Source organism: Cupressus sempervirens, chromosome 5 (assembly GCF_028749045.1).
Source record: "Cupressus sempervirens isolate cs-2001-9-10 chromosome 5, ASM2874904v1, whole genome shotgun sequence".
Taxonomy (NCBI): domain Eukaryota; kingdom Viridiplantae; phylum Streptophyta; class Pinopsida; order Cupressales; family Cupressaceae; genus Cupressus; species Cupressus sempervirens.
This window is the reverse complement of record NC_143122.1, coordinates 187339486-187355404: the sequence shown is the minus strand read 5'-3', so window position 1 is coordinate 187355404 and position 15919 is coordinate 187339486.

The following is a 15919-nucleotide window of genomic DNA, read 5'->3' as shown; positions in this document are numbered from 1 at the left end:
TTTAACTTTTAATTATTTTAATTTAAATACATTTGTATGTTTATATTTGTATATATATGCATGTGCAGATCTCTAGATATTTATCACTCTTGTAGCTTCACATTCATATCCTCATATTTATTTTCACATATAAATTATGGCATCTGATTCTGGGGATCGTGCTCTTGCATCCTCAGGGGATGTCAGTGTTCATGGTGGGGGTCAGAGTGCTGAGTCTGGTACAGTAGGCAAATAGACCTCCTCCACTCATGATAGATAGCAGTTATTTAGAGATACAGTTGCAAGATTATTTCATGCTATGCAAGTTTTGGATACCTCACTTTCCTCTTCTACCACCCTCCCTAATAGGGAGAAGGTCACAGCAATGCGAGAGGATTTATTTCGTATGATTCTGACAGTTGAATCATACAACCCTTTTGATGATATGAGCATTGAAACATTTTATTCTTCTTTATCTCACAGTGTCACTGGCACTATGAAGTACACACAGATTGACACTAAGGTTTCTGCTGGCATGGTGAAATCCATCTTTCCATCTTATACAGATCGTCACAGAGCTAGAGGCTACTCTATGATGAAGAGTACTGATACACTCATCACACCATTGATGTATCTTTTTTGTTGGCTACTCATCATAAATGGCCATACAAGGATAAGTTCCCTCTATATTTTTGCAAACAATTGTTTGCAGAATTTCATTTACACTACAATGTTGACTATATAGATTATCCAGGGCATGTTGGACAGGGTCAGGGGAGACTTTCTAACAGATTTAGACTTGTAGACACTTCTACACCCATAAACTAATGGGCAATGGTAGGTCCAAAACTTTTGGTTATGCCGAGAGGTCCACAGATGGCTGTTTTAGGTGAGGTGTTCCTGATGACACAATTAGGACACAATTTTTTTTGAGCATTGCCACCGTCGCCACACAGTTACACAAGATTTCTTCTGATCAATGTGGTAGATATATGCTACGATCTCAAGGTACCTCTCCCATAGCTACATCATCTAGCACACTTGTTGATGATGATTATGGAGTTGTAGACATACCTTCTCCTGTAGACATTTCTGCAATCTTAGAGGTGGATGCATTGCATTGTTTGGCATCATATTTAGCATCTGATCTTTTAGATGCATATCGAGCATTATCTACACTCTCAAGGATTCCATTTCATGACATGAGCTCTTACATTAGTCATATTTTGTCATGTACAGCAATCCTAGAGGATTCACAAAGGCAGGAGGACATTCCTGCACCTTCTACTGCTCCTGCTGCTACATAGGCATCGACAGATCCTACACGTTGTGAGTCCCAGGTATGTTACAATTTCTATATATATATATATATATATATATATATATATATATATATATATATATATATATGATTTATGGACATGTAGATCTTGATATAATTTGTCTGTACACATAATTAAATGATTCAAGTTATCATTTGACACATGGTTTAGATGCAGCTGATAGACCCTTTTAGGGACAAGGCCCAGGATTAGGAGGGGGGATGTAGCTAATTAGATCATATGTGGCCTTTTATTTTATTACACACATGTTATGTCTAGATACATATTTATATGGACACTTTGATGTTTTATATGTTATTTCCATATGCATACATTTTGTATCCAGACACTTTGATGTCTTATATGTTATTTTCAGATACATGGTTTATATGGACACTTTGATGTTTTATACGTTATTTCATGATACGTGTTTATATCATGGACACTAAATGATGTTTTATATGTTATTTTTAGATACATGTTTATATGGAGATTTTGATGTTTTATATATTTTATTTCCAGACATTTGATACATGATCTATTTTTATACATTTGATATTGGTAGATTATGTTCTCTAGATATATGCACATGTATGTCATTGATCTTTTAATGTACACGTCTATCTTATTTATCTTTTCATGTCTTAATCTTTTATGTAACTTATGTATGTGTTATGTACATGTTTCTATATGTTATTCATCTTAATGCCTTATATTCATGTTTTCAATATTCAAGTTTACATGTATATGTATAGTTATTCATCTTAATGCCTTAATCTAAGTGTAATTAACTATATAATTTTAATGGTCCATGTACATAAGAATATAACATATACATTTACATAAGAACATATAAAGACTATGACCACCTAGAAAGAATGCATGAACTATAACATTTAATTAATAAAAGTTAATATACATATGTATATGTTTTCAATATTCATGTTTATACATACATGTTACTGTTTTTAATGCCTTAATTTAAGTTTAATTAACTATACTTAATGACATGTCTTAATATAAGTATAATTAAGTTCTATATATTTAATCTAAGTATAATTAACTATATATAATGACATGTCTTAATTAACTATATAATTAACTATATTTAATCTAATTATATTTAATGTAGATCGTGTATTAACTATATTTAATGACATGCCTTAATTAACTATAATTAACTATATTTAATCTAATTATATTTAATATCTTAATAATTAACTCTATTTAATAACATGTCTTAATTAACTATATTTAATCTAACTATAATTAACTACATTTAATGACATACATTCTTAATTAACTATAATTAACAACATTTAATTAATAAAATATAATGTATGTAATATGTAACATAGTTCATATAGCATATACATGTAAGAACATATAAAGAGTATGACCTAAAGAATGCATGTTACAATATTTAATTAGTAAAAGTTAATACATGCAAGAACATAACAATTATATACAAACATAAAGAATGTATCATATAAGAACATACAAAGATTATATGTACATAAATACATAACAACATTAACAATCATATGTAAGAAAACATAAACAATGTACATATAAATACATACAAATACTAAAGGGGTTGTCTTAAGGAGAGGTCAGGTAAAAGGTGGTACTAAGGGGATGTTCTAATAGGTGGTCTTAAGGGGAGGTCCTAATAGATTATCTTAAGGGGAGGTCCTAAGAGACCTAGTCTTAAATGAGATATCCATGTCGAATTTAAATAAAAATAACAATACATGTCTAATTTTCCATATCCAAGATAAATGATCCAATGTACAAGAATTTATAAAACAAATATCCTGTCAATATTAAATATGAAAGTATAAGAGCTATACAGGCATAGCTCAACTAGAGCTCCACAAACAATGTATTGTTAGGATCCTCTCTACTTTTTATTATCTCTAGAAGTTTTTCACGTTCTTCAATAGGAAATTTTCACTTTTGATTTCCACGATGTCCTTTAGTTTGTACTACTTCAAATTGTAATTTGGTTGCTATAACATGGTTACTATAGTGTAAAACCTTTTTTCCAGGCTTATATTCAATAAATTCAATACCACTATCAATTACCCTTGTTTGTTGATAATATGCTCCTTCAATAACAACTAATCCAATTGGATATGACTATTGATCAGCATCTATAATTCCTTCTAGCAACTTGTGTTTTTCTGTTGTGCATCTTAAAAGATAATAATCCACATTTTCCGCATTATCTGGTAAGGCTTGAACTACAAAAATATCTCCTACATGTATATAAAAATATAGATAAATATAAATTAATTTTAAAACAAATATACGTGTATATTAATTTATATATATGTATATATGCACACAAACCTACCATAACTAAATCAGAAATGCGCTCATAATCAGCTGAATATACAGGATCATGAATGTCAATGTCAATGTCAACATCTTCAAAAGGAGGCTTTCTAACTATCTCCTTCAAATCCCAATGTGAAACATATCCATTCCCAATATTTTCACATGCACTCACTAGATTGTCCTTAATGCAGTTATCACAAAAACATGTTTTCTCTCCTACTTTAATTATTAGAGGTTTATGGTTTCCTATAGTCATCACTTGATGTAAACTTCTAATACCAAGAATCATTTGGCAATTGTAATGATTAGATCGATCTATATCTGTTACAAATACGAAAAATAATTGTCATATTTCAAAATAAATATTTAATTAAAAACTCAACTTGATTTGAAAAATACATTAAAAATAAATATAACTTAGTTCACCTTTCACCTCCCAAAAGTAATGCTTATTGTATTCAGTATCTTGAGTAGCAAAATGAACTTTGCACCATTCAACAATTTGATTTGCACTCTCTATCCTATTCCCTATATGTACATACAATATGCATGTATATATAAAATTTAAAATATATGCTACTAGAGTATTAAACATGCACATTTAAAAAATGCATATATTTACCTACAAGTTCATGTTGTCGAAGCGCATGTTTTATACATGCTCCTGCTCCATCATGCTCCCCTTTTCTATGTCCACTTTCTAAGAAATTCCATAAAAACCTAACATTGGTTCTAGCATGTTGCATTGCTAACCAATTAAATGCTTTTGCAGATTTGAATTGTCTTGTGAACATGAAACATGATAAGTATCTACAATTATCTGTGTACATATATCAAATAGAAATAGACATGTCCAAATAAATATAAGTTAAAATAAAGTTAAATAAATGTGTAACTATTTCGTGTATACTAACCTGCACATCCATCAGACCAAATCCAGTGGTCTAAAACATTTATTCCATGATTTCTAAGATCTTCAGAGAACATTGCAAAACAATGAGCCACATAACTCCTGTCATGAACTCTATCATCACTAATATAGAAATGAACCTCTTTGATGATGATGCATTCACTTTCATCCAATCTTTCTATCTGATCCACCTCAAGTTATGCATGTCTATAGGTCACTTGCACAAATATTGCAACTTGTTCAAAATGATAATATTGGCCTTGGAGCTCTGTATGAGGTGTAGATGTATAATTCTTAGAAAAATCTACAACTAAAAGTACACAACCAAGTGGAAAAAAAATTTTGGAATCACGAAATTTTTTAGCTTGCCATCATGCACCATGACAATGTTGGATATGTGGATATATCAATGGATGAAACTTGGTCATGAACTCATCATAATGCAATTCACTCTCCTTCAATACATTTTTTCTGGATTCATCTCCTCTTTTATTTTGGTATGTCTCATATTCATATCTCATCCATGAAACTAGTGTGGATTCATTAATATTCTCAACTTGCATAATTTCAGAAAATTTGTGTAAATATCCACAATCTTCACACTGATTTTTGATGCATTGCACTTTGAATTCATTTGAATCTTCTAATTTATCACATAATATGGACCTCACAAATTGTGTTGTACTACTAGGGATGACCAAATTAGAATCAAGTATTTCCATAACTTTTTTAAATGATTGCAAGTGTAGACCAAATTCAACATGATTTCTACAACAAGTTTCATGCATCTTATTTATGTGTACAAAGGAAGGACGTAAACTCTCAAACATTCTCTGACATATTTTGACATTTGAAAATTCGTGTTTGAATGCTTCAAATAATTCACTTTGAGTTATATCTATGAAATGTTTTGGATGTTCAATTTTGGCCCCTATTTCTTGATCTTTAATTTGTATAGTATCACACTTGTTGGAAGAAACACGAGAATGTGTGGTCCAAAATTCAATAACTTGTCTTTTTACTTCTTCAAAATTATTGTCTTTTCGAGCAACTCTACAAATATTCACCCAGTTATTCTCAATGTTATCATCTAGCATATTTCTCCTCTTGATGTATCTCTGGACAGTTCTTCTAGATATATGTAGTACATCAAAAATTACATGTACCTATTTTCTATGTGTCAATTCTCTACTAGATATAGTAGTCATCAATGCTCTGTGTGCATTACTCAAATCACCTCCTCAAGTTGTGTTGTCAATTTTGTTATAAGCATTTTGCAAGTTTTCAACTATTGTTTTATTAATATTATGTGCATCGCTTTTCCTGTTATCAACACCCAACAACTCTAAAATAGGTCTAATATCTTTTCTCCTAAATAACTTGACAAATAATTGTGCCTGTCCAAATATACTTTTATCCTTGAAATATTCATCCCACATGTTCTGACAATGCTTTCTAATAGTGTTAACATTTATCATATCTTTAGATGGAATTTGGTTTAAAAGTAGTTCTTCATCCAAATCCATCAAATTTTTTATGCTTTCTAATTTGTCTCTATCAATAGAACTGCCAATTTCTTCCTCTTCATTACTTTCATTTTCTTCATGAATCTCATCCTGTTCAGGAATTTTAGTAGGTTGGTTTTGATTATGTTTTGTATGGCCTTTCATTTTTTCATCTCTTTTTCTATCATATTTCCTTGATCTTTTCCTTTTACTACCCATTGAATATTTCAATCTATAGAAAAAAAATTAAATAAATTTAGATTTCACTAAATATTAGCTAATGGTTAAATATATAATACATAAAAATAAAACTAAGTAGACGAGAAAAAAAACATCTTCAAAATATTTGATCCTTTGCAATATTGATTAAATCCGTTAAATAGTTGTTGAAAATTGCTTCAAAATTAATTGTCTTTTGAAAATCCTCTTCCAATTTTCGATGTCCTGTATATTTTATTTTTTTTAAAAGAAAAAACAATTTTTTTATATATCAAATAGTGACATTAACTGCTAGCAGTTTAATCTACCAACAAGGGTTTTGGCCAGAACTATTTCGGCTAGAACTGTTCCAACCGAAACAGTCTATGTGGCATCCTATGTGGCAGCCAAACAAGCAAAAATCAAAACTTCTATAAACATCTCATTTTGAAGGCCAATTTGACCCACTAAATTGAAGTTTTTTTTAAAACTAAAAATATACTTTTGTAGTTCACGGAGTCACGATTATGGTCATATAATTTTATTTTATTTTTATTATGAATAATATGTTATAATTTGAAAATATTACAAGTAGGTATCTTAAGATTCAAGAAGATGTCTATTCAAAAATAAGAAAAAAATAGTAAATCATGTTTTAAAAAAATTTAAAAATTATGATGCACTAGAGGAGAGAGTCTTCTTCAAGAATATGTAATTTTTTTTTAAAAATATGTAGATTTGATGGAAAAAGTTTAACGGGACAAAAAAATTGTCAATTTCTGATAACTTTGAGTTTGACCAGTTATAACTTCAAAAATACTAGCCAAATTTCAATTTTTCTTTTTCAGTGCACTAGATATACATGTTAACTCTAACATATTCCAAAATCAAACCAAAATATGAACATTTGCATATATTTGTTTGATGGGGAAAAAACTCTATATTTATAGTATTTTTTAAAAATTAAAAAATACACTTTAAAATTTCAAAAATAAATAAAATTTTCACTCAATTTTTTTAAAAAAAATTATAGACATAAACTTCATCCAATTTTACACATTTCATTACTTTATATCATCTTCAAATTCTAAGCACAAATGCCACTTTTATTTAGTTAAAATTGAAGACTTTAAATTTTGATATCACTTTTCCTTTATAAAAGGTGAGACAGGTTTGTGCTTTTACCCTGGCGTCAAATGTGTTCATGCTAATTTTATTTCATATTTTTAAGATAAAGTAATGGTAATCATAGATAACATCTAAAAATTTGCATATTAATTACTTACCAAGCATATTCAGTATTTACTGAGTTATAGTATTTTGTGTGTGTTTGTCAAGCATCAACAATATTCAGTTTTTAGAGTTTATTTTGTATTGATATGTTAGGGATTTGGGATTTACTTTTGTGGTAACTTATTCACCCCTCCCCTCTCAGTTACTCCTCTTATATTTCCAATACATGCATGCTCAATAAACATGTATCACTTCTTAGCTTATTTCTTGTCATTGGTCTAGCATATTTATCTCCCATAATTTGTTCAGTAGGGTGATGTCTTTTGACATACTTTGACAATCTTGGTTATGCTATTCTTTCCTCATTAGTTCTATCAACTTCAAAATCATAGTGTGCTTCTCTATCAGATAATTAAACATCTCTTTAATATACACTCATCTTAGAATCAGAATGGGCCTCAACTTCTATCTACAACTCGGTTCCTAATTGTAACTTGGTTCTTGAATGCAACTCGACATTCATTGTACGTGACTTGAAAATCATTGAATCTTGTTTTTGATTTGCAACTTGGTTTAAAACAGCTTCATCAAAAGGCATACCTTCATAAAATTATAAAAATTATTTGTTCTTTTAAGGTTCCTTCATAGTTCTAGCTTTATGTACCTCTATATATTCATCAAACTTCACATTTGCACTTTTCACAACTTTGTTAGTGTTAGTATTTAAACACTTATAACATATTCTTAATGTGGAATAGCCAAGGAATATACCTTCTTCACTTTTAGAATATAATTTACCATTCTTGAAATCCTTAAGAATGTAGCACTTGCTTCATAATACCTTCAATATTTTACATTGGGTGAGTATCCATCTCATAATTCAAAAGGTGTTGAATGAGTACCTTTCTTGACTTGTGCATAATTCAAGGTATAGATAGTTGTACTTACAACTTCTTTATAGTATTTCAAAGAAACATTCTTCTCCATCATGAGTGTCCTAGCACAGTCCATTACAAATATGTTCCTCCTTTCAGCAATCCCATTTTGTGGAGGGGTCCTAGGTGCAAAAGTCTATCTTTTGATTCCTCTATCATTACAAAACATCTCAAACTCATTTGATGTAAATTCTCCACCTCTATCAGATCTTAGACATTTCAAGATTTTTCCTATCTCCTTTTCTACTCTAGGTAAGTACCACTTCAACATTTAGAAAGCATCAGATTTATGTTTTAGAAACACAACTGTCATTATCCTAGAATATTCATCAAAAAATAGGATAATTTACTTGTCACCTTTGTATCTTTGCACATCAATTGGTCCACAAGTTAGTATGAAAAATATCCATAATTTCTTTAGAGGTGTGAGTCTTACTCTTAAAACTAGATTTTTTCATTTTTCCTAACTAACATTGTTTGCATATCAAATTGTCAAGTTTTTTTAGTATAGGAAAACCTCTGACTCTTTCATGTTACTAATACTTACCAATTTATCAAAGTTAACATGACATAATCTCTTGTGCCATAACCACACATCATCAAACTCTACAACAAGACAAGTAGCATCATTCGTGTCAAGATAGAATAGATTACCTCTAGTCCAATCACCTTTCCCAATTAGTTTCCCATCAGTGTCATAGATCTTTTCAATCTTTTTCTCAAACCCAACTTTTCAACCTAAACCATTCAGTAGTGACACACTCAAAAAAATGTAGTTAAGTCCTTATACATAATAATCATTGTTACATATGATCTTTTCTATGAGTTTGACCAAACCTTACACTATTTCCATCATAATAATCAAGGGTAATGAACTTACCTTTATCTCCAGTCATGTGATGTGAACACCCACTATAAATGAATATCCATCTATCACTCTTGTTCACATAAGATACAAGTGTAGTTGCCTCATCCTCATAAGAATCATCCTTCATTGCAAAATACACCTTTTCATCATCATGGTCGTCACATCCATCTTTGGTTTCCTCTTCAACAATGTAGGAAGACTTCTTTCCTTTATCTTTTTAATCTTTTTTTTCCTCATCTATTTTACTTTTGTATTTGTCTCCACCTATATTGTTCTTCTTCTTTGGACATCTAGTAGTAATATGACCAACCTCATTGCAATTAAAACACATGATAGGTAACTTACCTTTGAATTTTTCTTTCCCTCTATGAAATCTCCTTACTAGAAGTGCTTCAAGTTGTTCTACATCCTCCTCATTTGCATCACTATCACTAGAAACATATTTTACCTTTTTCTTCTTCTCTTTAGGTTCTTTTAATAGCAGTTTAGCTATGAAAGAAAATTCAACATTCTTAGATTTGAAATTATCAAAATTAGAGAGTTTAAAGTTAGTGAGTCTACCTATCAATCCGTTAAGGTTCATATCATTACCAAGTGTGCACCTTAGTTCTTGTATGGTAGAGACTCTAATAGCATAGATGGGAAACAAGGTTCTCAGCACTTTGTTGATCATAGTCTCATCTTCAATCTTATTAGTTTCTCCTCTAATAGAATTGACTACTTCTCTTACTCTATCATAGTATTGAATGATATTCACACCTTCTTGCATTCTCATATCATCAAACTTATCTCTAAGATGTTCAAATTTGGCTCTTAGTACATTTTTGTCTCCTCCATAGATATTTTTGATAGCATCCCACATCTTCTTAGTAGTATCACATTCCTTGATATCACCAAACTCAGTGTAGCTTAGGGAAGATACAATCTGTAACATTGTCTAATTTTTTTCTTTCTTCTTGTTCAAATCCTTGGTAGTTAGGGCTCCAACAAGGTCAACATGCTCAGAGGTTGTGGTAGATTGTGCATGGTCTCCAAGACCTCCTAGATGTAGCTTCATCGAACTTTTCCATGCAAAAAATTTCTCCATGTTAAGCTTGGGTACCTCTCTTTTGGACATCTTGATCTTTTTCTTCTAGTACCTTCAAACTAGTCCTCTTAAGCATTATGGCTCTAATACCAATTGTTGGAATTCTTTAGAATAACTCAGGGGGGGTGAATCAATTATCCAAGATCTAGATGTAAAAATAAAACTTTTCAATTCTTAGTAGACCCATATCCATAAAACTTTATCATGCATGCATCCATTAGATCATACAATACTTAAACTTTGTAAGTTATTGTCCTAGGTCAAAACAACTTTGCAGAAATGTAAACATGAAACAACATAAGAACATTCACATAATTTGACACAAGGATTTTATGTGCAAACCCAATTTGGGATAAACCACCACTAACATGCCACTAATTCTCACTCTTTTGAAGTGATTCCCTATGAAAGGCCAACCTTGTTAAAGGTTACAATATACATTTTTTAATGTGACCTAGTAAAAAGATTTCAATCACCTTGTTAGGAGTAAGCCTTGTTAGAGGACTTTAGACCATTCCATTAGAATGTCACCTGGTTAAAGGATATACAAATGACTGTTAGGTCAACCTTAATCCAAAGGACTTACCCTAGACTAGTACAATGATTAGAAAGTAACAATAAGGCTTGATCTGATAACAAATTACAACTCACTTGTAGATTACAGAACTCTATTTCAATCCTCTATTCTACTTAGCATTCATGCACTTCATCTCTAATAGCTTGTTCACCCATCAAGCATTCATACTATCATGACCCCTCCTAAAAGGGAACCCTATAATTATAATTGAATAAAATATAATAATAAGTATTCTTGATTATTCACAAAAGAAATAATATTGATAAACGATATAGATAAATATTTATGATCTATTTATTCTACTTAATTATTTAAATTATTCATAATATAATAAATTAATATTATTCATAATAATAATAATAATAATTAATATTATTCATAATAATAATAATAATAAATATAAACATATTTAGTAATATACATACACTAATTGGCATTATAAATATTTTAATATAAATTTGATAAACATAATACAATATATAATTAATAATTAATTAAGCATCGATGAGTACAATATAAAACCTGTCACATCTTCGAGTCATGTCCATTCAAAATACAATGGTATATATGTAGAGTTAAAGTGGGATGAAGGGGTATCAGATTTTAGGTGATAATATAAAAAGGAAAAGACGGGTTCAAAGAAGAGATCCCATAAACATTTCAAGATCAAAAGATGTGGAACGAGGAGAGTCAATGCCAACGGTTGTACTATCTTCACCAGGTTTCACATTAACTTTGATTGGGTAGAGTAGCAATGTGTCTCGTGACATGGATACCTGTCCCCACACGTTACACAAGGTGAGTAACATAGTTACCATCATTAATAAATTATTAATATATAAGAATTAATAAGGACACAATAGAATTGAAACTAATTTATATTGATTTTAATTATAAGTGGAAATACTCTTGGATGCCAATTAAATAAATAATGAGAGAGGTTTCTAAATGATAAGAAAATCCTTCTTTTAAACATATACTCTATCTTATATACAATTGGCATTATATTATATATAATACAAGAAATTGAAGATCCTTGAAAATAAATACAAATTTTATATATTTCCAAAGTATAGAACAAATATTTGGAGTCATTTATACGATTTTAAATTAGAAACTAAGAGCGACTAAAGGTTACCCCAAATGGGACATTACAAGTGATATTAGAGCATCTTTCTTGCCAGCCTATGGAAAATAGTTAATACAAAAACACCAGAGGGATCAGAGAGACATTATGAAAAGGGAAGAAATCACTCCAAGGACTTCTAGAAGGATGAGTTATGTCACCATTGCAAGGAACCATGGGAACATGGCCATAAATGTAGAAGAGAGCTCAAGAGCTATCGTGACGAACTAAAAAGAAAAAATTTATGCTTTCATTACAAGGAAAGTTGGGAACCTAGGACACACATGTGGGAAGAGAAGCCAAGTTTTTAAAGTGGACACTACACTTGATGAGAAACAAAGGACAAGGTAAATAAGAGACCTAAATATAATCAAGAACATAATGAAAATGCGAAGGACCAACAAAAACTAGATGAGCTACAATTTTAGTAGAATACATATATGTATGTAATAACATAAATTATAATAATTAGTGAATCGAGTTACCTCCTAAGCAAACCACCTTGATGGATGTCAAAGACTGCCATCAAGACCAAGAGGGCCAAAGTTTCACTCTTGGGCTTAGGTAGGATATTTAAGAAGAATAAGATTACCTGCTAAGTAGACCACCTTGCTGGATTTCAAAGGCTTCCATCAAGGCCAAGAGGGCCAAAGTTTCACTCTTGGGCTTAGGTAGGAAAAATAAGATTACCATCTATGTAGAACACCTTGATGGATTTCAAAGGTTTCCAACAAGGCCAGGAGGGCCAAAGTTTCGCTCTTGGGCTTAGAATTGTTAAGATTTGACATCATGTCAACTTAATTTATTTAAGAATCTGCCAAGTAGACCACCTTAATGGATGTCAAAGGCTACCATCAAGGCCAAGAGGGCCAAAGTTTCACTCTTGGGCTTGGTAGGAAATTGGTTCAAAACTAATTTATCATGACTAATCTTTTCTTTGAAGCTATTATATACATGTACATGCTAATAACTATTTGTGTGTGCAGGATCCACAATCAAAAGGTGTACTGGGGAACTATATGTTATAAATCATTCCCTTTACTCTACTTCATTGTGAAAAATTATAAAGAATGTATGATGTGTCTGCATCATGTATGCTTCGTGTCTTCATCTGTCTGCATTGTGTATGCTTCATGTTTTCATTAAAGATGTATGTTTTATAAAATCTTCTAGGCCTTTTGTATGAAAATATGTTCCTTGGAAGAGCTTGTGTATGAGTGATATTGCTTGAGGACAAGCAATTTTTAGTAGGGGAGACTGTCATGACCCCTCCTAAAAGGGTATCCTATAATTATAATTGAATAAAATATAATAATAAGTATTGTCAATTATTCACAAAAGAAATAATATTGATAAACTATATAGATAAATATTTATGATCTATTTATTCTACTTAATTATTTATATTATTCATAATATAAATTAATATTAATCATAATAATAATGATAATAAATATAAACATATTTAGTAATATACATACTTTAATTGGCATTATAAATATTTTAATATAAATTTGATAAACATAATACCAAACATACTCATAAATATAATACAATATATAATTAATAATTAATTAAGCATCGATGAGTACTATATAAAACCCATCACATCTTTGAGTCACGTCCATTCAAAATACAATGGTATATATGTAGAGCTAAAGTGGGAAGAAGGGGGTATCAAATTTTAGGTGATAATATAAAAAGGTGAAGACAAGTTTAAAGAAGAGATCCCATAAACATTTCAAGATCAAAAGATGTGGAACGAGGAGAGTCAATGCCAGAGGTTGTACTATCTTCACCAGGTTTCACATTAACTTTGATTGGGTAGAGTAGCAATGTGTCTCGTGACATGGATACCTGTCCCCACACGTTACACAAGGTGAGTAACATAGTTACCATCATTAATAAATTATTAATATATAAGAATTAATAAGGAGACAATAGAATTGAAACTAATTTATATTGATTTTAATTATAAGTGGAAATACTCTCGGATGCCAATTAAATAAATAATGAGAGAGGTTTCTAAATTATGAGAAAATCCTTCTTTTAAACATATACTCTATCTTATATACAAATTATCAAATGTTATATTATATATAATACAAGAAATTGAAGATCCTTGAAAATAAATACAAATTTTATATATTTCCAAAGTATAGAACAAATATTTGGAATCATTTATAAGATTTTAAATTAGAAACTAAGAGCGACTAAAGGTTATCCTAAACGGGACATTACATATACTCTTCAGCCTTCTTGCTTTGTATGCCAACTACAATCACCTATATTCGGCCACTAAATGAAGCAATACCCTAGACTCCTCATCTTCCTTAGGTTCTCACACATGACAACCTTTTTCTTTGACAAGCTATCTCTATAAATAGATAATTAAGATCTTTTTTCACTTGACCACAATCGTCCACTTTAGGGTTAGGTAGGATAAAATGAATCTATCCACTTTTCTATTTGGTTCCTCTAGAAACTTCTACAATCTTCCTTGAATTCACCTCAAAATGATTTACCTTGAATTTTGTGTCACCAACTCATCATAGTTATCTTCCACACACTTCATGCAATTCAAAAAAACAAAATAGTCGGCTCAAATTCATCAAATCTTTATTTAACACATTTACTAGCACTCAGCATCAATATGTTGTCACTCGGCATCTATATTGTTCTTTCACTTGACCAACACTAGTTCACTCGACAAACACTAAATTTTACTGATGGTTGGCAACAATAAAATGTTACTCAAAATATACTAACAATCACTTGGCTTGTATTACCTTTTATCTTTTCTCAACACCAGGTTATTTTCACCCTACTTCCACTAATTTTTGCTTAGCTTAAATTAAATGCTCGGCAAGGCATGGTAGACACTTTTCATACTTGACCTTCTACCGATCTTAACTTGAGTATTAATATTTCATTTTATACTTTAAGTAGTTAAACAATAAACTATAGTATCAATGTCTTACTTGGTCTTAGTTCTTCTTTTACATACTAAATAACTCAACCTCTCTCTAGGTGCTATTGTTATCTCCTCTTTTCAAATCCTCTTCATCAATCAACTAAATGGTAGCTTTTAGACCAAAAAGCTATTGTATCACGAGCAAGTAGTAGGTTTGACATCATTGACAAAATAGTGATTGTTCCATTACATGTTCTTCACTTGAAAACAATCTTATATCAATAGACAATTGTGCATAACATGAAAGAAAAAGAAGCAATGGCTCCTTCATGAATAATATATTATTATATAAAATTTGAAATATTTTTTGTTTATAAAAGATTTCTCAAAAACCCAAGATGCTCCTACATCACTTCTTAGTCTTCTAGATAAGGGGAGGTGTATTTTCTACTTAATTAATTAGGTCTTTAGCCAGGGCATTATCCTCTTCTCTCCTTCTCTTCATCTCCAAAGTGTTCGCTAACCATGACTCAACAATCAGGATGTTGAGCGAGGAATAGAGGGAGTTTGTATCAAAAAATTTCCTCACCACTAAAGGAGTATGTTTCTATTCTGAAGAGAAAGGAAGCACAACCATTTTAGAAGAAGTACCAATAATAAGATCATTACCTTGTCTTGATTTTCTTTGTAGGGTCTCTTTTAGTTATGAGCCTTCTTTGAGTCCATTGTAGAGCTAGTTCCTGTTAGACCCATCCAAATTAATCACCTTCACACTCTTACCCTTCTCTTTCTCTACCTCTTGTCCCTTATTCTTCTCTTTCTCTTTACCATTTTCCTTCTCCTCTATTGATCCTACATTTAGAGAAGGCTCATCTCCATAGGTGGGATGAATTAGAATATTCTTTTCTAAAGGTTGGTCTCC